This window comes from Gopherus flavomarginatus, unplaced genomic scaffold (genome assembly GCF_025201925.1).
Source record: "Gopherus flavomarginatus isolate rGopFla2 unplaced genomic scaffold, rGopFla2.mat.asm mat_scaffold_34_arrow_ctg1, whole genome shotgun sequence".
Lineage (NCBI taxonomy): Eukaryota > Metazoa > Chordata > Testudines > Testudinidae > Gopherus > Gopherus flavomarginatus.
The window spans coordinates 5,268,069-5,290,474 of NW_026115061.1; the positions used below are offsets into that span (position 1 = coordinate 5,268,069).

Consider the following 22,406-nt stretch of genomic DNA (forward strand, 5'->3'; position numbering starts at 1 on the left):
GTCAGTAGTGATTGATTCCCCTCCTCACTCACCCTGGTGTAAATCAGGAATAACTCCACTGGAGTCAGTAGTGATTGATTCCCCTCTCACTCACCCTGGTGTAAATCAGGAATAACTCCATTGCCGTCAGTAGTGATTGATTCCCCTCTCACTCACCCTGGTGTAAATCAGGAATAACTCCACTGGAGTCAGTAGTGAGGAATAACTCCACTGGAGTCAGTAGTGATTGATTCCCCTCTCACTCACCCTGGTGTAAATCAGGAATAACTCCACTGGAGTCAGTAGTGATTGATTCCCCTCTCACTCACCCTGTGTAAATCAGGAATAACTCCATTTGCCGTCAGTATGATTGATTCCCTCTCACTCACCCTGGTGTAAATCAGGTATAACTCCATTGCCGTCAGTAGTGATTGATTCCCCTCTCACTCACCCCGGTGTAAATCAGGAATAACTCCATTGCCGTCAGTAGTGATTGATTCCCCTCTCACTCACCCTGGTGTAAATCAGGAATAACTCCACTGGAGTCAGTAGTGATTGATTCCCCTCTCACTCACCCTGGTGTAAATCAGGAATAACTCCACTGGAGTCAGTAGTGATTGATTCCCCTCTCACTCACCCTGGTGTAAATCAGGAATAACTCCATTGCCGTCAGTAGTGATTGATTCCCCTCTCACTCACCCTGGTGTAAATCAGGTATAACTCCATTGCCGTCAGTAGTGATTGATTCCCCTCTCACTCACCCTGGCGTAAATCAGGAATAACTCCATTGCCGTCAGTAGTGATTGATTCCCCTCTCACTCACCCTGGTGTAAATCAGGAAAAACTCCACTGGTGTCAGTAGTGATTGATTCCCCTCTCACTCACCCTGGTGTAAATCAGGAATAACTCCATTGCCGTCAGTAATGATTGATTCCCCTCTCACTCACCCTGGAGTAAATCAGGAATAACTCCATTGCCGTCAGTAGTGATTGATTCCCCTCTCACTCACCCTGGTGTAAATCAGGAATAACTCCACTGGAGTCAGTAGTGATTGATTCCCCTCTCACTCACCCTGGTGTAAATCAGGAATAACTCCATTGCCGTCAGTAGTGATTGATTCCCCTCTCACTCACCCTGGTGTAAATCAGGAATAACTCCACTGGAGTCAGTAGTGATTGATTCCCCTCTCACTCACCCTGGTGTAAATCAGGAATAACTCCACTGGAGTCAGTAGTGATTGATTCCCCTCTCACTCACCCTGGTGTAAATCAGGAATAACTCCATTGCCGTCAGTAGTGATTGATTCCCCTCTCACTCACCCTGGTGTAAATCAGGAATAACTCCACTGGAGTCAGTAGTGATTGATTCCCCTCTCACTCACCCTGGCCTTAAACAGGAATAACTCCATTGCCGTCAGTAGTGATTGATTCCCCTCTCACTCACCCTGGTGTAAATCAGGAATAACTCCATTGCCGTCAGTAATGATTGATTCCCCTCTCACTCACCCTGGTGTAAATCAGGAATAACTCCACTGGAGTCAGTAGTGATTGATTCCCCTCTCACTCACCCTGGTGTAAATCAGGAATAACTCCATTGCCGTCAGTAATGATTGATTCCCCTCTCACTCACCCTGGTGTAAATCAGGAATAACTCCATTGCCGTCAGTAGTGATTGATTCCCCTCTCACTCACCCTGGTGTAAATCAGGAATAACTCCATTGCCGTCAGTAGTGATTGATTCCCCTCTCACTCACCCTGGTGTAAATCAGGAATAACTCCATTGCCGTCAGTAGTGATTGATTCCCCTCTCACTCACCCCGGTGTAAATCAGGAATAACTCCATTGCCGTCAGTAGTGATTGATTCCCCTCTCACTCACCCTGGTGTAAATCAGGAATAACTCCTTTGCCGTCAGTAGTGATTGATTCCCCTCTCACTCACCCTGGTGTAGATCAGGAATAACTCCATTGCCGTCAGTAGTGATTGATTCCCCTCTCACTCACCCTGGTGTAAATCAGGAATAACTCCACTGGAGTCAGTAGTGATTGATTCCCCTCTCACTCACCCTGGTGTAAATCAGGAATAACTCCACTGGAGTCAGTAGTGATTGATTCCCCTCTCACTCACCCTGGTGTAAATCAGGAATAACTCCATTGCCGTCAGTAGTGATTGATTCCCCTCTCACTCACCCTGGTGTAAATCAGGAATAACTCCTTTGCCGTCAGTAGTGATTGATTCCCCTCTCACTCACCCTGGTGTAAATCAGGAATAACTCCATTGCCGTCAGTAGTGATTGATTCCCCTCTCACTCACCCTGGTGTAAATCAGGAATAACTCCACTGGAGTCAGTAGTGATTGATTCCCCTCTCACTCACCCTGGTGTAAATCAGGAATAACTCCACTGGAGTCAGTAGTGATTGATTCCCCTCTCACTCACCCTGGTGTAAATCAGGAATAACTCCATTGCCGTCAGTAGTGATTGATTCCCCTCTCACTCACCCTGGTGTAAATCAGGAATAACTCCACTGGAGTCAGTAGTGATTGATTCCCCTCTCACTCACCCTGGTGTAAATCAGGAATAACTCCACTGCCGTCAGTAGTGATTGATTCCCCTTTCACTCACCCAAATATCAATCAGGAGTACCTCTACTGAAATCAATGGCCAAATCAACCTCTCACTTATGCTGGTGTAAATTATGAGTAACTCCAGTGAAGTCATCACAGTTACACTGGTGTAAAACTGAAATAAGTGAGAACATAACCAGACCACATGGTGTCGGGTGGAGGAGATTTGCTTCTTCCTGACCCCTTAGGCAATTTTCTCACACCATGAGTGTTGGTTACCTGGATAATGTGTTTATAGAGTCTGATACTCCTCCCCCTTACACTACTGTTGCATTGATTCTGCCCATGTTAGCACCAATGTAATTCTACTGACGGGAAAGGAAGCCACTCAGATACCACCAATTTTAAATTCATTTCCAGCTACCCTGCTGCTACCTATCATAATATTTCCACACACCCTCATACAGTGGGAGCAAATCATAACTGTCCCTGTGATTTTACACTGATGTAAACCCACTAAAGGCAAAACCATTACACGCATAGTGTTGTATCATGGCCAGTAAACTCAAAGTCCAGTCTGAATTTTAATGTATTACTCTTCACATGGCCACATGAGGGGGGAAGCTATTTGGATCCCTGTTTTGAAGAAAGGGAAGGTTATACAGCAAATCATTCTGATTTCTCATTTCTAGGAACCCAGGGAAGTATGAATGACAGCCTCAGATAGAAACAAAGAGAGCTATTCTGTGCTAAATAATAACAATAATAATAAGTAATAAAACTCATTATGACAAAGAAGCCCATTTTAATTAATATTCCCAGCAGAGAGAAACATGAATCAGGGATTGCTTGGTCCTGCTGTCCTTATTCAGACATGTAGCTCTTCCTCACACCAGGAGTCCCATTGTATTTAATAGAACTGCTCTAATGTGTAAGGGCTGCTGGCACGTGCAGTGATTCACAGCATCACCCCATCAGATGAGCTCCCATTATCTTGATTTTATTGCAATGTACAATTATTACATACAAAATAGTTTGCTATTTGTCATGAAATTCATAATCTCGCTAACAGCTTTTCTCTAGGCCTCCTTGACCTCTTTGTTTCTCAGGCTGTAGATGAGGGGATTGACCAAGGGAGTCAGGACAGTGTAAAAGAGAGAGAACACTTTGTGCAGGTCTCTCACTGTATTGGTGTCTGGTAGCAGATAGACAAAGATTAGTGTCCCATGGTAGAGTGTAACCACAATGAGGTGAGAGGAGAAGGTGGAAAATGCCTTTTACCTCCTGGTGGTGGAAGGAATTCTCTGGATGGTGGCGATGATACGCATGGAGGATGCCAGGGTTAATAGAACGGGGGGCTGTGTTAGTATGGAGGAGAACAGGAAGGTCACAAGAGCAATCAGGCTGGTTTCACTGCAGGACAGTTTTACTAATGGGTTGTAATCACAAAAGAAAAGGTCAATTTCATTGGGGGCCACGAAAAATCATTTGTGATATCCAACATTCAGTGATGGTGCAAGCCACACAACCACTTACCCAAGACCCAGCTGCCAGCCAGAAGCAGAGTCTGCCATTCATAAGGGCTGCATACTGCAGTGGTTTGCATATCGCTAAATACGATCATAAGACATCACTGATAAGAGACAGCATTTCACAGCTACCAGAGAACCAAAGAAATCAAGTTGTGCAATACAGACTTGGACAGAAGTAGTTCTGTCCTCAGTCAGAAAACTGGCCAGCATCCTGGGCAGGATGGTTGGGGCACAGCAGGTTTCCAAGTTGGACAAGTTCCCCGGGAAGAAGTACATGGGGGTGTGAAGGTACTGATCAGCCATAACTAGTGCAACGATGAGGATGTTCCCAGTCATAGTCACAATGTAGATCACTAGAAACAGCAGGAAGAGAAGAATCTGAAGTTGAGGGAGATTCCCAAATCCTAGGAGGATGAATTCTGTGCTGAACGTTTGATTTCTCCAGTCTGTGTCTGCCAAGGACTCTATCAAGAAATGTACTTAAATAAATAACCTATGAAATATAACATTAAAAAAGATAATTTGGGGTTATGTGGTGTCATTTAATGTTGTTGATGTTTAAATGTAGTCATGAATGAGCTTTGTTGGATCTTTGTTTTTCCGTGCATCTTTTTCCTGCCAGTATCATGTTCATAGATACTGTAACCTCACACCCCCATCTGGGCTGGTACCACAATTATCCCCCATTATGCTGTGCAATATAGTGCTATGGGTGGAATCTGGGAGTCAAGAAAGCAAGGTACTATTCCTGACTCAGTGTGACCTTGAGAAAGCCACATAGTTCTGTACCTCAGTTTCCACAGCTGTAAAATGAGGATAATGGTACCTGGTAAAGTGGCTTGTTATCTTCTAGTATTTAACATCTTCACAGTGCTCTGAGATTATTGACAGCTTTCTGTACATACTCACAAGTAAAGCCAAACACATCGCCTTCTTACACTGAGAGCTGATTTTTACACCAATGTGTAAGGGCTTGTCTACCCGGGCAAGTTTTTTCGATGAAACTAATGTCAGCAAAGAAAAATCGACAAAAGCATAGTTGCCAAAGCGTGTCTACATTTGCTCCCTCTGTCTCTAGTTCGGGTCCACTTTTGGGGCATCTTTGTCAACAGTGAGAGCAATGGACTGTGGGTATGTATCTCACAGTGCCTGGTGACAACATCCGTCACCAGGTGCTGTGGGAATGCGGAAACGGAGCACGGTGCATCCTGGGATGTGCAAAATGTACCGTCATGCACTGCTTTGTGTTACACCCCTCCAAAGGTCTCTGGCCTCCTTTCACACTGTTTTTTACAACTTTCAGTCTTTTGTAGTGTGAGCCAGCATCTGCACTGAGAGAGGATGGATCCCGCACTTCTCTCCTAGGCGCTGTTAGCTGTCATGAGGACATCACGCATGGCAGCATAATTACTCGTAGAGTTAATCGCAAAGCTAGCAGAGGATGAATCGCAGGCACCTGAGTGTGATATGGACGGCAGCAACTTATCAGTGCTTTGTGCATTCACAGAGCGGCTGCATACGGTAGAGTGTTTCTTTTGGGCTGGGAAACAAGCACTGATTGGTGGGATCACATTGTCATGCAGGTGTCGGATGATGACCAGTGGGTACAGAACTTTAGGATGCATAAAGCAAACTTCATGGAGCTATGTGCTGATCTGGCCCCCGACCTGTGGTGCAAAACCACCAGATTGAGAGCTGCCCTTTCAGTCAAGAAGTGTGTTACAATTGTTGTGTGGAAGCTGGCGAATCCAGACTGCTACTGGTCAGTGGCAAATGAATTTGGAGTAGGAAAGTACACTGTTGGAGTTGTATTACTCCCAGTATGCAGGGCAATAAATCACATCCTGCTGCATAGGACCGTGACTCTGCGAAATGTGCATGCAGTAGTAGATGGCTTTGCAGAGATGGGTTTCTCTAACTGGGGCAGGCCGATTGATGGCACACATTCCAATTTTAGCACCAGATCACCTTGCCTCTGAATACATCAGTAGGAAGGGATACTTCTCCATGCTGTTTCATCCTCTTGTGGATCACCAGGGACGTTTCACAGACATCAATGCAGGCTGGCTTGAAAGGTGCATGACACATGCATCTTCAGGAACAGGGGTCTGTACAGAAAGACTTTCTTTCCAGCCCACAAATTTACAGTGTGGGATGTGGAAATGCCCATAGCAATCCCGGGAGACCCGGCTTACACTTTACAGCCCTGGCTCATGACACCTTACACAGGGCACCTGGACAGCAGCAAGGAACATTTTAACAACAGGCTGAACAGGTGCCACATTGTAGTCGAATGTGCCTTTGGCTGTTTGAAAGCTCGCTGGAATTGTTTAAGTGGCAGGCTAGACCTTACCGAGGATGATATTCCCACCATGGTCATAGCTGCGTGCTGCACTTTGTGTGAATCTAGGAGTGAAATGAGGCAGAGCACTTGGCTGCACAGTTTGAACAGCCAGATGCTAGAGCTGCCAGAGAGCTGCTGTTAACATCAGAAAAGCTTTAACAATGAGGGGCCATAACATGTCTGCTTTGGAGTTGCTTCCCGGTTGCATCCATGTAGACTTTTGAGGCCTTAGATCCATGCAACACAACACTTTAGGAACCTGTTCCCGAGACTGAATTCATTGCTATACACTTTTGTAGAACACAGAATAAGAATGCTGTGCCATTAAATCCCTTAGCCTTTATTTATTGTTAAAAAGGGTAAAACCTCACAGCTGTGTGTAGCTCCAGCTATCCTTGTGCAAGTTCTGAGAGGGGTGGAGTGACGGGGAACACTCAGGAGTGCTGTGGAATGAAGAGGAACGTGTGGGCGTAGAGGGGGACAGAGTTGGCAAAGAATTGTGCATCTGCTACAGAGGCCCTTGAACTCGGACCTGCTCAGTCTGTAGCTGGATCAGAGACTTGAGCGACTCTCTCTGATCCTCCATAACTTTTATGATCTGCTCTGTTGCTTGCCTAGCACAAGCAGCGTTATCTTTTCTGTCCTGCCTTTCGGCTTCCCAGCACTCATTCCGTTCCCAGGTCTTTCTCTCCTCTTGGCTGCACCTAGGTTTTTTTCTTATCTGCCGCAGCTGGTTCATGGGGGTGTGTCATGGTTCTCCCCCCACTCTGCACTCTAGGATACAGATGTAGGGACCTGCATGAAAGACCCTTTAAGCTTATTTCTACCAGTTTAGGTTAAAAACTCCCCAAGGTGCAATTTCTCTCATATATCTTGGATTAAGTAACACTGCCATGACCAAGTGATTTAAACAAACATTTAGGGAGGGCCATTTGGAGCTCTATCTTCCCCAAATATCCCCCCAAGCCCCTGCACCCCGTTTCCTGGGGAGGCTTGAGAATATATCCTCACCAATTGGTACAGGTGAACACAGAACCAAACCCTTGGATCTTAAAACAATGAAAAATTAGTCAGGTTCTTAAAAGAAAAATTTTAATTAAAGAAAAGGTGAAAGAATCACCTCTGTAAAATCGGGATGGTAAGTACTTTACAGAATAACAAAAGACTCAAGAATATAGATGATCTTCCCTCTAGGCAAAACCTTAAAGTTACAAATCCAGGGATAAACCTCCCTCTAGACAAGGAAAATGACAAGCCAAAATAAAAGTAAGCTAACACATTTCCTTATTATTACTTACTAATTCTAACTGAGTTGGATTGCTTGTCTTCTTGTTCTGTCTCTGGCACACACAAAGAACAGACAGAACAAAGCCTTTTCCCCCTCCCCAAATGTGAAAGTATCTTGTCCCTTTATTGGTCCTACAGGTCACTTGCAGCTGCAACTGAATAGACCCCTCTCCTCATATACTGATCCGATCCAACAACTCAGGGGTCATCCAAGTGGGAGCACTTTTGGTATGATAGCCAGTCATGCTCACCTGGGAGGCCAGTAAACAGGAAATGAGATTTAAAATTCCTGGGTCTTACAAGGGGGAGTCCCCTGCTTACCTCTATGCTTAGGGTGACTTATCTATAAGATGGGGATAATAATATATTTTCATGACACTATTGGGGTGTGGTGAGTTGCTTTGAGGATTGATCAGTTGATATTTGTCCAGGATGGGTGAAATTTTAACTCTGTGGGGGAAAAAAAAAACAACACCACATGTGAGGGTATATCAGGAGTAACACATGAAGTCAGTCAGCCAGCCAGATACCTAGATAGTGATTTCCGTGAAGTAAAAGAGTTACTCCAGCTGAGGATCTAGCCCAATGGGGTCACAGCAAAAATAAATCCACTGAAGTCTATAGTCTAAAGTTCAATATTTGAATAACTTTCTGTATGGCTAGATTTTTCTCTCACTCACCCCATGTGTACAATTATAGTGGGTGTAGGTCTCCTGTCACTCATCCCAATGTAAATCAGGAGTAATCCCTTTGCACTCAGTGGGACTGATTCTCCTGGGGCTCATCTTGGTGTTAATCAGGAGTGACTCCACTGAAGTCAATGGACCATATTCTCCTCTCTCTAAATGAGGAGCAACTCCACTGAACACCATGAGCTTTGATTCTCCTCAACACAACAGTGTGAATCAGGAGTAACTAATGAAATCAATGGACCCAAATTTATTCTCACTCATGCTGGTGCAAAATCAAGAGGAAATCAAGTGAAGGAACTTCAGTTACATTGAACAAAAAAGAACAAGACGTTAACTCTCTTCTGCCCCCAGCCCACCTCCCCAAAAATAACTGATGTGTGAACTTGAAAGAATTTCTACATTCTGGAATCAAAATGTCACATTTCAATTTGTTGACCCAAAATTGAATGTTTTGTGTAGATTTGGGCTGGATTGACATTGATCGCTGTATCTGTCAGAGTCACCGCGGTATCCCATGGGAACTGCAGTTCCAAGTCCTACGTTTTCTTTCTGCTCCATGGGCCTTCTGTAGGAAGAGGAGGCCCTGAGATATAAATCTTGGTATCAGAGGCCTGGTATGAGGCCTGAGGCCTGAACTAAAGTAATGGTCAAGACTTTGCTAACATAAAGCAAAGTGAAGCTGTGAGCCAGAGGCAGGCCCTGCTCACAGAAGCTGGCAAGGAAAGGGCTGATGTTGCAAGAAGATATGTACCTGAAAGGTACTGAACACTAGAGATCAGAACATTCACATACTTGTACATTCCACATAGATAACAAGGAACAGGTCGACCCATCCCAATGACAGGGGCAAAAGGGTAATAGGATGGATAGAGTTGTTTTGTTCAAACCAACATGTACAAGGTGAGAGGCGGCACCTTACTACATAGAGGGGTTGTACCTTGCTACGTAGAGGGGTTGCACCTCAATACGTCAGGAGTGATGTGTAACTTGTTTGAACCTGTATATAAGAATGCATCCCTGGGGCGGTGTCTTTGTCCGGCCGGGGGGGCAGTGGAAAGTCCTGCCACTGACTGAGCCGAGTCCATTGACTGGGGGCACATACTCGTAGTATGCCCTGAATTAGACTAAGAAATCTACAGGGAACTATTATTGTGTCCGATATGGCAATAAACCTGGCCGACGTGCCTTCGTACCTTACTAGACTCTGTGGTCATTGGGGGTTCTCTTCAGGTCTGCTGCGTCAGCTATCTGCGCAGAGCTGGGACAGCACACAGAGGGAACACACACACGCAGCCGAGTGATACCAACATTGAACAGAGCAGAGCACCACACTGGTAGCACTGACACCACCTTCCTCTCTGGACAGACTACGTCTCCCATGGTGCACAGTGGTCTCTCCCTGTGGTTGAGCTGCTGCAGTGGATCACGGGGCATGTGTGGAGAGGGAAGTCCATAACTTTACCCTTTGTTCTATGCTCAATAGATGTGGCCTGGTTCTCTGCTCACTCACACCTTTGTAAATCAGGAGTAACTCCACTGAAGTCAATGAGGATGATTCTCCTCTCATTCACCGCAGGGTAAATCAGGAATAATTTCATTGGCATCACTGGGGTTGATTCTCCTCTCACTCCTCCTCTAGAGTCATAAGAATGACCATACTGGGTCAGAGCAATGGTCCATCTAGACCAATATCCTGTCTTCCAACAGTGGCCAATGTCAGGTTCTTAGAGGGAATGAACAGAAGAGGACAATCATTGAGTGATCCACTCTCAGCTTCTGGCAGTCAGAGGTTTAGGGACACACAGAGCATGGGGTTGTGTCCCTGACCATCTTTGTTAATAGCCATTGGTAGACCTACCCTCTATGACCTTATCTAATTACTTTTTGAATCCAAGTTATATTTTGGTCTTCACAATATCCTCTAGCAATGAGTTCCACAGGTTGACTGTGGGGTTGTGTGAAATACTTCCTTAGGTTGTTTTAAAACTGCTGTCTGTTCATTTCATTGGGTGACCCCTGGTTCTTTATTATGTGAAGGAGTAAATAACACTTCCCTATTCACTTTCTCCATACCATTTGTGATTTTATAGACCTTTATCACATCCCCCCTTGGTCATCTCTTTTCTAAGCTGAACAACCTGAGTCTTTTTAATCGCTTCTCATATGAAAGCTGTTCCCTAATCATTTGTCTTGCTCTTTTCGGCACACTTTCCTATTATATATATTTCAGATGAGGCAACACCAACTGCCCATAGTATTCAAGGTTTGGGCATACCATGGATTTATATACTGGCTTTGTGATATTTTCTGTTTTATTCTCTCTCTCTTTCTTAATGACTCCCAACATTCTGTTCGCTTTTTGACTGCTGCTGCACATTGAGCAGATATTTCAGAAATTTATCCTCAATGACTCCAAGATCTCTTTTTGAAGTGGTAACAGCTAATTTAGACTCCACCATGTTTTATGTATACCTGGGATTATTTTTTTCAATGTGTATTACTTTTCACTTATCAACATTGAATTTCATCTGCCATTGTATTGACCATTCACCCAGTTTTGTGAAATCCCTTTGTAACTCTTCACAGTCAGCTTTGGACTTAAATATCTTGCATAATATTGTGTTATCTGTAATCTTTGCCTCCTCACTGTTTACCACTTTTTTTAGATCATTTATGAATATATTGATCTGTGCTGGTCCCAGTACTGATCCTCGGGGAATTCTCTATCTACCTTTCTCCACTGTGAAAATTGACCATTTATTCCTTCTCTTTTTTTCCTGTCTTTTAACCAATTACTGATCCATGAGAGGACCATCCCCCTTATCCCATGAATGCTTATTTTGCTTAAGAGCCTTGGTTGAGGAACCTTGCCAAAGGTTTTATGGCAGTCAAAGTACACTGTGTCCACTTGACCACCCTTGTTCACATGCTTGTTGACCCCTCAGAGAATTCTAATTGGTTAGTGAGGCATGATTTCCTTTTACAAAAGCCGTGTTGGCTTCCCCAACAGATCGTGTTCATCTATGTGTCTGATGATTCTATAATCTGTGTGTGAGATGTTGGTCCAACAAAAGATATTACCTAACCCACCTTTTTTTCTCTAATATCCTGGGACCGACATGGCTACAGCAACAATGCTTACATCTGATATTTCTGTTTTTTTCTATAGTTTCTACCAATTTGCCTGGTACTGACATTGGGCTTACTGCCTGTAATTGCCAGGATCGCCGCTAGAGACTTTTATAAAATTTGGCATTACATTTGCTGCCCACCAGTCATCTGATACAGAGGCTGATTTAAGGGATAAGTTACATATCATAGTTAGAAATGATAAAATTTCATATCTGAGTTCCTTCAGAACTCTTGGATGAATACCATCTGGTCCGGTTAATGTATTGATTCGTTCCAAAACCTCCTCTCTGAACACCTCAATCTGGAACAGTTCCTCAGGTTTGTCATTAAAATGAGTGGCCCAAGTGTAGGATTCTCCCTCACGTCCTCTGCAGTGAAGCCAGATGTAAAGAATTCATTTAGCGTCTCTGTAATTCTCTTGTCTTCCTTGAATGCTCCTTCATCATGTTGATTGCCTCAGTCATTGGTTGGCAGGCTTCTTGTTTCTGTTGTACTTAAAAAAATGCTTAGTTTTTGTGTCTTTAGCTAGTTGCTCTTCATATTTGTTCTTGGCCTGCTTTATTATACTTTTACACGTGACTTGCCAGAGTTTATGCTCCTTTTTATCTTCCTCAGTAAGTTTTGACTTCCAATTTTTAAAGGATTCCTTTTTGCCTCTAATCACTTCTTTTACTCTGCTGTTTTAGCCATGGTGTTGGTTTTGTGTGTGTGCATACATTTAGTTTGAGCCTCTGTTATGTTTTTGACTAATCTCCATTCACTTTGCAGGGATTTTACCCTTGTGACTGTTCCTTTTAATTTCCATTTAACTAGCTTCCTCTTTTTTTGTGTAGTTGCCCTTTTTGAAATTAATTCTACTGTGGTGGAATTCCTTGGCGTTTTCCCCCCTACAAGGTTATGAAATTTAATTATATTATGGTCACTGTTTCCAAGGGCTGATTCTCTTCTCACTCACCCATTAACATAACAGATCTGCTATTGATAATTGGTACTAAATTTCTCTTGTCCACCCACCTCTCTTTGACCTTGAGCTTTCTAACTCTTTCAGAACACTCCTAGACAATATTCACTTCAAACTTCCTATCTGTTCATTCAAACACATATAATCTGTTTCACAGTGGCACCATTTGGGAGTAAGCCACTGAAATCAGCAAAAACAACGAGGAGTCCTTGTGGCACTGTAGTGAGGCGGTGGGATACTCCACAGCCCCGCTGAGGGATGGACCTCCCCTAACACCCACGTGGGCGGAGTCACTGGGTCCTGCACCTACTCCTCGCGTGTTACCCCGGGGAGGACTGGCCGAGCCTACCCCGCTCCAGCTACTCCGAGGAGGAGCCGAGCCTATCATCCGCTACTTACCCAGAGGAACCAATGGTGTTTGAGACCTCCGGCGATGCTACCACGACTCAGAGACCCTACGAGGGGGAGTGTGGAAGTAGCCCGGGGGCAGCTGACTCCAGTCTGGTTGCAACACTGCCAAAGCCTATGTCAGTGTGTTGGGGCCAGGATCCCCACTGACAACAGTGAGTTTCTGCCGCTGCTAGGGCCCCGGGCTTGGACGCAGTAGAGAGGGAGGGCCTGCATCCCCCCTGTCACCCACTTCTTGGGTGGCAGACTCCCCCTTTTCCCTGGCCTGGAGAGGTTAGGACTTCCTGCTATGTGAACTATTGACTCAGTCTCTGTTTAAAGGCCTGAATCCTTGACTATTTGCTTGCTGCCCCGCCCTGACCTAGGACCTGGGCTGCTATTTGAACTACTGACTCAGCCCCTGCTGAAAGGCCTGAGTCCCTGACTGTTTGCTTGCTGCCCTGCCCTGACCTAGGGCCTAGGCTGCTTTTGAACTGCTGACTCAGCCCCTGCCTAAGTGCTTGAGTTGCTGACTGGTTGTTTGCGGCCCTGCCTGACCTAGGGCCTGGGCCACCATTTGACAATAGACTCAGCCCCCGCTCCAAGGACCTGAGCCCCTAACCAAGTGTACGTTACTCCCCATGACTGCAGGGTCGACGGCAGGCGAACTAGAGTGAGACGGTGGGATACCCCACAGCTCCACTGAGGGACGAACCGTGGCAAAGCCTCACCACATGTGGTACCAGAAGTGGGGACTCTGCCCAGAATGTGGGCACTAACCCTTGACCCCTGTGAGAAAGGGTCTGGGGGAGAGCGATCCCCCACAGGAGACATGGATTTTGACAAGCTCTTCACATGCCTGACAGAGAGCCAGGAGCGACAGCAGGCGGCCCAGCTCCAACAGCAACAACAGCTTGTCGAGCAGCTGGGAGTCCAGCAGCAGCAGCTGATCCAGAACCTGATGGTACAGAACCAAGAGTTCCAGAAACAATGTTTTCTGCAGCTAGCGACAGCGCTGCCCCGGCCCACAGAGCTCCAGCCGGGAGGCATGGACGGGGCTCCTCAACTAACCCCACCAGTAAGACTGACCAAGATGGGCCAGCTGGATGACCCTGAAGCCATTTTGGTGACTTTCAAAAGGGTGGCACATGTTGCCAGGTGGGCCCCCGACCAGTGGGCCACCCTCCTGGCCCCATACTTGATGGGAATGGCCCAAACTGTGTACCGGGGGCTATCCATGGAGGATGCACAGGACTATACCTGGGTGAAGGTGGAGATCTTAGATGCCTTAGATGTCAGTCCGGAAACCTTCTGGCAGCGGTTCCGGGGACTGTCATACAACGCGTGTGCCCGACCCCGATTGGGGCTCAGGAGCTGAGAGACCTGTGTAAGCAGTGGCTACAGCCCGACAGGCTGAACCCCGAAGAGCTCACTAAGAAAATCATGTTGGATCAGTTCCTCCACATCCTCCCGTCGCGGGGAAGGGCTCGGGTCCTCCGTCACCGGCCCCCAATGATAGCGGCCGCCATCACCCTCATGAAGAACCTCCTTGCAGCGGAAACCCTGGTTGGGACGGTTACGCACAGTCACCCTCCAGGGCTCGAGCGCCCTAGCCCCAAAAGACGGGTGAGCACCCGGGTCGAACCCTGGCATCCCCTGCGGAGTCAGGAGCCCCAATATAGACATCCCAAGGGTCCCTCTCAGCAAAACCCTTCGGACCCCGAGACTGGGACTGGCTGCGCCCCACGGAGTCCCCCTATGAGCCAGAAGGGCGGTTTGGCCTGGCCCGGACGATCCGAAATCAGGCCCTGTTTCTCCTGTGGGAAGCAGGGGCACCTCCAACAGGACTGCACTGAGATGGACTGCAGCTTTGGGCATGTCTGCACTGGAGAAAACCGTGCCTGACCGCCGCAGGCTGCCGAAGTCACCGTGCCCGTAGTTGTCGGGGACTGCCAGACGCAGACCCTGATTGACTCTGGCTGTGGTCAGACACTAGGCCGCCAAAGCCTAGGCTTTCGGAAGACCCTCGGCTGGGAACCATCCAGTTGCAATGCATACATGGTGACTTTCGACCTTACGCCAGTGCCTGAGTCTCACTTACCATAGATGGAGTCACCCGAACCATGGTAGTCGGCCTGGCCCCTCGACGCGCCTACCCCGTGATCTTGGAGCGGGACTGGCTGGAGTTCCCAAGCGTCTTGGGGTCGCATGTGCAGGAAAGCCCTGAAGTCACCCTGGCCTTGAAAGGGGACTGCCGCGAGGGCCCTGCAGAGGAGGCCAAAGAGGGGACCTGGGAGCCAGGAAGTCGCATTGGAAGACCCCTCACTAACATCTATGGATGTCTCCGGAATCGACACGGACTTCTGCCAGGACCAGAGGGGGGACCCCACGCTGGGTCAGGCGAATGAGCAGCTGGCGGCGGTAGACGGAGCTCTGATTGATCCGGCCCGGGCCAAGGTATGGCTATGATGTGACCGCCTCTATCGAGTGGATCGAGATTCCCACACCAGGAAGGTCCAGAGACAACTGCTGGTGCCTCAGTGCCACCGACGAGTCGTGATGAGGCTTGCTCACGATGTCTCAGTGGCCGGGCTCTTGGGCCAGGAAAAGACCTTCGCCTAATTCTGTCCCAGTTTTTCTGGCCCGGGGAGCACCAGGAGGTGCGGAACTATTGTAGCTTCTTTCCGGAGTGCCAGCTGGCTGCTCCCTCATGGACGGCCCCGGCCCCCCTAAAACCCATGCCCATTGTGGAGACACCCTTTGAGCGGGGTGGCGATGGATTTGATGAGACCCCTCCCGAGAAGTCGGGCTGGGTTTCTATACATCCTGGTCATCGTGGACTATGCTACCTGCTTCTCTGAAGCTGTCCCGCTCTGGAGCATCACTTCCAGGACCAATTCAGATCAACTGGTCAAGGTCTTTGCCAGCTTGGCCTGCCCCGGGAGATCCTTACCAACCAGGGTACCAATTTTACCTCCCGGCTGCTGCGGCAAGTGTGCAAACTCCTTGGGATTAAGCAGCTGTGCACCTCCGTGTACCACCTGCAAACCGACGGCCTGGTGGAGCAGTTCAACCGCATCCTGAAAGACATGCTGCGCAAGTTCTCTCCCGAAGACCTGCGTCGATGGGACCAGTTGATCCCACCGTTGCTCCTGGCTGTCCGTGAAGTACCCCAAGCCTTAACAAATTCTCCCCCTTCGAGCTATTGTATGGCCAGCATCCGAGGAGACTCCTGGACCTTATGAGGGAGACCTGGGAGCAGATCCCATCACCAACTCAGGGCCTTCTGCAGTATGTCCTCCAGCTTCAGAGGCGTCTCACACAAGCCGGAATTCTAGCTCGAGAGAATTTGAAGACGGCGCAGGAAGCTCAGGCCCAGACATATAACCAGGAGTCCTGAGTTCGCAAGTTCCAACCCGGCGACCGGGTGCTGCTTCTCTTGCAGTCCAACAAATCAAAACTACTGGCCCAGTGGCAGGGGCCATATGAGGTGATTTGGAAGGTTGGGCTGGTCACCTATGAGATTAATCAGCCCGACCGCCAAAGGAAAACCCAGTGGTACCATATCAATCTCCTGAAACCCTGGCGAGAATGAGAAGGCCTCCTAATTAATCCCTGTCCACCAGAGCCTGAGTTAGGGCCCAGGGTTACCCCTACCGAAGATCCCACAACACCTCAGCTAGGAGAATCATTAATTGAGGAGCAACGAAAACAGACCGGATGCCTCCTGCAGGCATTCCGTAGGACGTTCACCACCCAGCTGGGCTACACAACCCTCGAGTACCATACCATTCAGACGGAGCCAGGGGTTGTGATCCGAGAGTCAGATAGGCCATTACCATATCGGATGCGGCAGGTCGTCAAGAAGGAAGTCCAGGCGATGCTAGAGCTGGGCGTTATTAAACCATCGCAAAGTGAATGGCGCAGCCCCGTAGTTCTGGTTCCCAAACCGGATGGCATCCAGCTCTTCTGCATCGATTTCTGCCGTGTCAATTCTATCTCAAAATTTGACTCGTACCTGATGCCACGGGTAGATAGGCTGCTGGATCGTTTAGGCAAGGCCAGCTTCCTCACGACCCTCAACCTAAGCAAAGGATACTGGCAAATCCCCCTTGACCCCAAGCTGCAGGAAAAGACCACATTTGCTATGGCCTCGGGCCTCTACCAGTTCACTTGGATGCCCTTCAGTCTCCATGGTGCCCCTGCAGCATTCCAGCAGCTCATGGATCATCTCCTTTGTTCTCATCAAGAGTATGCGGCTGCGTACCTGAACGATGTCACTATTTAAAATGACCGTAGGGAGAATCACTTGGAGCGGGTAGCGGCAATCTTGCGGTCCCTACGAGCCCTGGGATTAACCTCCAATCCAAAGAAGTGCCAGATCGGGTGGCAGGAGACCACCTACCTGGGGTACACTATTGGAAGGGGACAAGTGAGACTGATTGTGGGAAAGATCTAAGCCCTAGTGGCATGCCCACCCCTCCCTACGAAGCTTCCGGTATGCCAATTCCTTGGACTTGCAGGCTACTACCAGATATTCATCCTCAAGTTCACCTCCATCGCAGCACTTTTAACGGGACTCTTGACTAACCAGTCTCCAACGGGTGAAGTGGACCCCAGAGTGTGACCGTGCCTTCCAAGCCCTCAAAGACTGTCTCTGCCGTGAACCCGTCCTGTATAGTCCTGACTTTTCCTGAGGGTTCGTCCTCCAAACAGATGCCTCAGAGATGGGACTAGGAGTGGTCCTGTCCCAGGAGGTGGATGGAGAGAAACATCCAGTTATATACCTAAGTGGGAAATTATTTCCACGAGAACAGCACTACACCATAATAGAGAAGGAGGCCTTGGTGGTAAAGTGGGCCTGTGATGCCCTGAGGTATTATGTCCTGGGGACCCCCTTCATACTAGTCACCGACCACACCACGCTTCGGTGGTTAGCTCAAATGAAAAATAATAATATGCAGCTCACGCGGTGGTATCTGGCACTACAGCCGTATGCTTTTACCGTCCGCCATAGGGCCGATAAGCACCATGCCAATGCAGACTTCTTGTCCCACCTGGGAGAAATGGACGGGTCTGTCATAAACAGATAGCTAAGGGTTAATGTCTCTTTCACCTATAAAAGGGTTAACAAACAGTGACCTGAAACACCTGACCGGAGGACCAATCAGGAGACAAAATACTTTCAAAACTGGGTGGAGGGAAGTTTGGGTGTGAGTTCTTTGTTCTCTCGGAGGGTCTGAGAGAGACCAGACATTACTACAGGCTCTCTAAGTTTCTTTTCATAGAGTAAGTAAAACAGGCGGTTTAGGTTTTTTAATTGTTTTAACTCTATTTGCAATTGTGGATCAGGATGGTTAACTTTTACGTGTGTAGTTGCTGGGAATATTTTGATTGGTATTGGTACTGGTGGGAAAGTCTCTTTCTGGTGTCTGTAAGCTATAAGACCCTGTAATATTTACATCTTGAAGTTACAGAGATAATTCTTTACTTTTTCCTTTCTTTTATTAAAAGATTTCTTTTTAGAGAACCTGACTGATTGGTTTTTCTCTGTTTCCCTTGTTTTATCCCAGGGGATTGGGATAACTCACCAGGATGGGTGGGGGAGATAGGGAGTGATAAAATCTCTCTCTGTTTTCCTTGAATCTGTTTGCCTCTTTGAGGAAGGGAAGGGAGATGCTTTTCTGTATGGTGATTTAAGAGATTAGATCAGTATCTCAGAATAGCCCAGGGAGGGAAATTCTGGGAGGGGGAGAGGTGGGGGAATGGTTTATTTCCCCTTGTTTTAAGAACCCAAGGGATCTGGGTTCTTGGGGTCCCCAGGGAAGGTGGGGAGTTCAGAGTGCCCCAAGACACTATATTTTTGGGTGGTGGCAGCCTATCAGATCTAAGCTGGTAATTAAGCTTAGGGAAATTCATGCTAGTATCTCATTTTCTGGACTCTAATGTTTAGATTTGGGAAAGATTGCTAGGACAGGGTCTGATCCCGATGGACGGGAGCCAGCCTTGAGGGGGGCATGTGTAGCGAGGCGGTGGGATACCTCAGAGCCCCGCTGAGGGACGAACCATGGTAAAGCTGCACCATAGGAACCTTAGAGACTAACAGCACTAAGGACAGTTGACAAGAAAGTGTGTTGGAAATGGACAACATCCACCTTGATTGCGTTGGCTTTGTTAGGACTACAAAAGTAATTTTCCCTCACTTGATATTCACCCCTTCTTGTCAACAGTTCAGAATAAGCCCCTTCCACCTTAATTGAATTTTCCTCTTTAGCACTGACCCTCCACTTGGTAAGGCAACTCCCATCTTTTCATGTGCTGCAATATATATACTGCTTACTGTATTTTTCACTGCATGCATCTAATTAAGTGGGTTCTAGCCCACGAAAGCTTATGCCCAAATAAATTTGTTAGTCTCTAAGGTGCCACAAGGATTCCTCATTTTTGCTGATACACACTAACACAGCTACTACTCTGAAACCGCTGAAATCAGTGTATGTCCTCCAGGAGTTAGTTTGGCCTGATGTTTCTCTCATTGTCATTTCTGTGCATAGTTATGATAATATGAAAAATCAACAGAGCTCTGATTTTGCCTCCTGTAAGCATCATACATCTCATGATGGGACCTCAGGACCTTTCCCCAAAGGCCCTTTAAAGCACATATTGTATTAATAAGTCTCCTTTTAGCAACCTAGGTAGTCTGCATCAGTGAAGAATCAGGGAGATTATGCATCTTCCATCCCAGGTATGCTTCATGGACTCTACAGCTGAATAACTTGTGTGTTTGTTCCCACAGCCACTCAGTGAAAGACACACAAGCACATCTTTCTGATTTTCAGATTGGCTGCCATCAGCTTCTTTAGCACCATAAAGCTGGAGAACAGATGGGGTTTCTATGGATGTATGATCAGTGACTTACATAGGGGTGTATCTGTTTATGTCTGAGTGAGCAAGAAGGGGTCTCTGTGGGCCAGTAAGATTGTGAGGTTTATCGATTCATAGATTCCAAGGTCAGAAGGGACCATGGTGATCATCTAGTCTCACCTCTTGTGGAAAAAAAGTGTGCATCAACTCTCAGAAATTCACTTCGTTTGCACTCACATAAATATGGAATGAGTGAATCCTCATTCTCTTTTTGAGCTTGTGATTTTCTCATTCTGTCCAATGACTTTATCTTATTTCTGTACAGTTCTAATTCCTGTTAGAACTCCTTCTGTTACTCTTGTTAATTGTCTAGATGCTGCTGCTAATTAATCTGATTTGGCATACTCTTTGAACAATCACTGCGTTAATAAAGAGCTTATCTATCTATCTACTTACCTAGATAATTGTCTAAATGCATGTGATGGTCTCTCTGTCTTGCACCTTCCTCGGAAGCAGTTGTTACTGGCCACTGCTGGAGAAAGGATACTGGGTTAGATTGATTAATGGTCTGATCCAGTATGGCAGTTCCTCTGTCCCTATATTCCTATCACTGTCTGTCTGTCTTTCTGCCTCTCTCTCTCTATCATTCCCTCTTTTCTCTCTCACTCTCCCTCTGTGTGTCTCTCCTCATTTCTGGCTGCGGTTTTCAAATCTCCCTGAAGTATTTGGATGTCCAATTCCCAATTAAAATTAATGATATTTGGATATCTAAATCTTTTTTGTAGCTTTGAGTACATCTCTAGGCTTTAATACTATGCAGAGCATCACCATAATACCTAGTGATTTAATGGAATTATACAATTAGATAGACAGATTCCAAGCTCATCACCTTTTAGGAAAGGCTGAGCACCAGAGCTGGTTGAAAAAAGTTGCATCAAAACATTTTTTAGTGAACAAGAGGAAACATTACCCCCTCCCCCCAAAAAATGTTGTCCAAATGTGTCCTTGTTTTTCCAAGCAGCACTAGTTAGCACCTTGCATGACTGGATCATCTAGTCAATATTGCTTCTAAATTAGGTCAAACTTTGCATCTTGGGTGAATATAATGAGGACACTAGCTACTATTATGGCATGTGGGAGTGAGTTCTATTCCACACTCTGTCTGTCTCTCTGTCTATCTGTTTTCAGTGGTGTTATAGTCATGTTGGTCCCAAGGTATGAGAGAGATGAGTTGGGTGAGGCAATATCTTTTATTGGACCAACTCGTGTTGATGGCAGGTACAAGTTTTCAAGCTTCAGAGAGCTCTTCTTCAGGTGTGGGTAAGAAAAGCAGAGTGTCTGAGGTAAATGCAAGCTAGGACAGATTTTTAAGTGTAAGGAGTTCACACATGCTATAGGAGACCACTTAAAATTGAATTGGCAATTAAGGATTAGCTGGCAGTAGGATGTGTTACAAATTGTCATAATAAGCCATAAAACCAGTGTTTTTGTGGTGTCCATGTTTTTTTAGTGTCCAGCAGAGTTATTCATTTAAGTTCTCAGGCTCTCCTTTTTAAGGTGTCATGTAGGGCTTTTTTGAGGGTGAGGACTGAGAACTCGGAAGTGGAGTGATTGTTTTGTGAAAAGTGTTCACTCTTGGGTTTTATCCTTTACCATTTTTCTGTTATTCTGGCAGGGTCTGGTGCTGCTTTAAGTTGGTGTGTCCTGGTCTGTGGCGAACTTGCTTCCTATGATGAGCTTGATGAGGTTGGGTGGAGGGGGTTGTTTGAAGGCCATGACAGCTTAATCCTCAATTGCCCACTTCATTTTAAGTGGTTTCCCAAAACATGTGTTTACTCCTTATGCTTAACAATCTGTCTCAACTTGTATTTACCTCAGACACTCTGCTTTCCTTCCCCACACCCAAAGAAGAACTCTGTGAAGCTTGACAGCTTGTAGCTTCCACCAACACAAATTATTCCATTAAAAGATATTACCTCACCTACCTAGTCTCTGTCTGTCTGTCTGTCATCATATCCGACGAAGTGGGTATTCACCCACGAAAGCTCCTGCTCCAAAACGTCTGTTAGTCTATAAGGTGCCACAGGATTCTTTGCTGCTTTTACAGATCCAGACTAACACGGCTACCCCTCTGATACTTGACAATCATATCTTTATCACTCATCAAAATGATGTGTGAGGTGTAAAGATATTATAAAGTTAACCAAACAGATTCCATGAAATCAGTTTTTAATCTTTTTAAAAGTTTTCTTTCCCTTTTTCTGTGCAGACTGGCTCCAGGAAGGACATGGACAACCAAACTACTGTGAGTGAATTCTCTCTCATGGGAGTCTCCAGGAATCGGAAGCTGCAGATTTTACACTTTGTGGTCTTTCTGGGTATTTACTTAGCTGTTCTCATGGGGAATCTTCTCATCATCACAACCATAAGTCTTGACCACCACCTGCGCACTCCCATGTACTTCTTCCTGAAAAACCTATCCTTCTTGGATATTTGCCTCATTTCAGTCACCATCCCCAAGTGTTTCATCAACTCCCTCATGAACAGCTGGGCTATTTCTTTCCAAGGATGTGTAGCTCAATTGTTTTTATTTCTTTCATTCATAGAGACAGAGCTTTTGTTCCTCACCATTATGACTTATGACCTTTACATGGCCATCTGCAAC

At 46.5% G+C, this 22,406-nt stretch overlaps 1 pseudogene; it reads right to left on the minus strand.

The window, feature by feature from the left end:
• Positions 1 to 395, minus strand: part of LOC127042165 (olfactory receptor 10C1-like) — an 18,803-nt pseudogene extending 18,408 nt beyond the window's left edge.
• Between the last annotated feature and the right edge of the window lie 22,011 nt (positions 396 to 22,406).